The 3158-nt window shown below is 46.6% G+C and overlaps 1 protein-coding gene across 2 annotated transcripts in view; it reads left to right on the plus strand.

The window, feature by feature from the left end:
- Positions 1–3158, plus strand: part of PPDPF (pancreatic progenitor cell differentiation and proliferation factor) — a 10730-nt gene that overhangs the window by 3516 nt on the left and 4056 nt on the right. The gene's annotated exons all lie outside the window — the stretch shown is intronic.

Below are 3158 nucleotides of genomic sequence, written 5' to 3' on the forward strand. Positions count from 1 at the left end.
CTTCTGAACTATGGGATTTAAATACACATCCCTGAGAGCTACTGTATCTGAAGAAATTTATTGGATCAAATGTGCCCCCTTATATTGGTTTGTTTGACTTGTCACCTTGCAAATCATAGAAAATGAAGGTTGGAAGGTGACAACTTCCTGCTCCAAGCAGAGCCAGCCCCAACTAGATCATCCCAGCCAAGGCTTTGTGTAGCTGGGGCTTAACCTCCAGCAATAGAAATTCCACCACCTTTCTGGGTAACCTTTTCTAGTGCTTTACTACCCTTCTTGTGGGAGAGTTTTTTCTAGTATCCAACCTAAATGTCCCTTGCTGCAGCTGGAGTCCACTGCTCCTTGTTCTGTCATCTGCCATCATCACATCCAGCTCCATCCTCTGTGCAACCCCCCTGCAAGGAGCTGAAGGCCGCTATTCAATCCCTCTCAATCTTCTCTTCTCCAAACTAAATCAGCCCAGTTCCCTCGGCCTCTCCTCACCAGTCCTGCCCCCCTGAACCATTTTTGTTGCCCTCCGCTGGCCTCTCTCCAACTTGCCCACCTCCTTTCTGTAGCAGGGGACCCAAAACTGGACTAAATATTCCTTTGTGGTGCTGTTAAGCTGGCTGGGAGATGAGAGCATGCTGAGGCTGCATTTTCAGTGACTCCCACTAAATGGTGAGAGGATTAGTTGGCACGTGACAAACCCAGCTGATAAAGCAGGGCCGTGACACGGTGTCTTAGCCATAAAGAAGAAACTTCCTGTATTCGGCTCTAAAAATTGCAGCTCTTGTTGCTGGCTCGCTTAAGCAGAAAAGCTAGCACAGCTGGAGGTCAGGCATGAACATACTGCCTAGTAAAAAAAATAAAATCATCTTAGCTGCCTTGGTGGTGAATGGGAAGAGGCTTTTTTTCCCCTTAAGAGATCCAGATCCTGAACTTCCTGGGTTGATATAGTTTAAAATCTTTTGGAGCTTTGTCTGAAAGCTAATATAATAAATGGAGAAAGGGTGTGACCAAGTGAGAGCAAGTGGGCTGTGATTCCCAGGTGACCCTCGCAAACAGCAGAGCATCACTTGTCCAAATGCAGGCCATGCTAACGATCTGCACGCCATGTCGTTCAAACGATAGCAACGGGGACTCTGTAAAATCTGTAACATCCAGTTGCTCATTAATGAAATGCCTACAAAACGAGCATGCTCCAGTGCTAACAGATTCCCCTTGATCCAGTTTATGGGCTGTTGGGTGACGGCAGCGTTTTCATCCCTGTTGAACGGTCGGTGGAAAAGGTCAACCCCCACCATGACATCCAAGACCCTGCTGCTCTGGGAGCGCTTTTGCTTCTAACTTTCTATTTGGAAAACTTCCCTGAGAAATCGTAGGCATTTATGCGTCCCATTTAGTTGCATTTATTTGCAGCTCAACAGAAGTGCGTGCTGTCTCAGGAGTGCTGACGCTGTCCCCGTAGCCCTGTTAGACTCGCTTCATGTTTCATGGCCTGTTTTACGCGGCTAATAGTAAGTCCTAGGCTCTGTTCAGAGAGGTTGTGTATAATTAGCTGCCTCCGTTTTGCTGACAGACGTCAAACTGTGCAGCAAGCGTCACGGTTTAGAGAGCTCAGGAGAGGTGGAGGTAAATGGGAATGTTTACGCCCTTCATTATTTCTGCTCTGGTTGTACAGGTTAAATCCCGAATGGGAGAAGCAGAGAACCCGACAGCTATTAGTCTCAATTTCTGCAACTAATTGCATCTAGAGTTGAGACTAAAAGTCTCAACTATGCAACAACTGGGACCTTGTGCAGCAGCATCTCCAGGTCTCCCGAAAAGGTGGGGCACCTCTCCACACCCTCGGGTGCTATTCCAAATAGCGAGGGTTGGTGCTCAAAGCTTCCATTGTAAATAGGCAAGGCAAAATAAATGAAACTATGAAGTGTCTGATGGGTGATGAACTGCATTCCAGTTTAAGCAACTTGCAATGTGGGGAATAAATGAGAATCGCATTCAAATCCTATCCCTATATCCACTGCCTTCTGAGCTGGCTTGGAGAAGGACGTGATCTTTTTTTTGCCTCAAGCAAGTCATTCCTCCTGCTTTCTGCAAGTGCCTGTAGGCGCTTCTTCTCTGTGACAGACCTACACGAGGTCTCATGCTGCTTTTACAGCCTGTGGGACATGTCTTGCAGCGCACTCCTGGAGATGTGATAGTAGTTTGCTCTCACCGGTTGTCTTGCACACTCGACAGCATTTTTAAGCTCTTTTAAAGAAAAGGGGTTTGGATTGAATCAGCCTTTTTATATTTAGTGCAGAGATGAGAACTGTTGCCTTAGTCTAGGAGTCCAGCCCTTTCCTGTCGAAGGGCATAGCAAGCAGGCTGACTTCCTTGCACTCGCAGAACAGATCTGGCTATTCTAGTTTCCCCCCGCCCTGCCCTTACAACCACCCGAGGCTGTCTGGCTCCCCGGAGCAGAGGGCCAAGGCTTCGCTGGTTCTCAGACACGAGTGATCGAAAGAAGTGCTGTTTGATATGCAGCGTGCCGTTTTGGGACACGATTCTTATGAAGGATCCAGGCAGTGAAATTTCATTGCACAAATGGTGGCAGAAAGCTGGACAGACGGGTATGACCGAAAAGAGCTTCCTGCCAAAATTGGAGCCAAACCTTTGCTTTTGGACCTAAATTTATTTTATTTCAACACTGGTTTTGCAATAGTTTCTAAAAACTCCTGAGCTCTGACCTTCTGTAAACAAGGCAGTTAAATTGCTGGCTGCAGAGCAAAGCATTGGCTGCTTGTGATTCGGAGAAGAGAATGCATGAACTAGCCAGATCAGTTTGTCCTTCAATAAGCGGTTACTTCCATGACCTTTCCTCCTAGGATTTCTTGATCTTTAGCTTGTGGGTAAAAAAGTACTTTAATAAAGTCTTAATCCTTGGTAGCTTTGTCTCTAGCTTGGGACCATGCACAGAAGAAAATAATGCATCTTAATAAAGTTTCCTAGAAAATTAAGGCTGGAAAGGACTTCAAGAGGTCCAGCTTCTTGTTCACAGTAGGATCGTCCCTGGCTAAACCATCCCAAAAATGAGTGTCTTGAACCTGCTCTTAACCTTGCAAGGCAGGAGACTCCACAATGTCTCCAGTTAAGCTGTCCTAATGCTTCACCACCCTCCTGGTGAAACGCTC

Source organism: Alligator sinensis, unplaced genomic scaffold, assembly GCF_000455745.1.
Source record: "Alligator sinensis unplaced genomic scaffold, ASM45574v1 scaffold752_1, whole genome shotgun sequence".
Lineage (NCBI taxonomy): Eukaryota > Metazoa > Chordata > Crocodylia > Alligatoridae > Alligator > Alligator sinensis.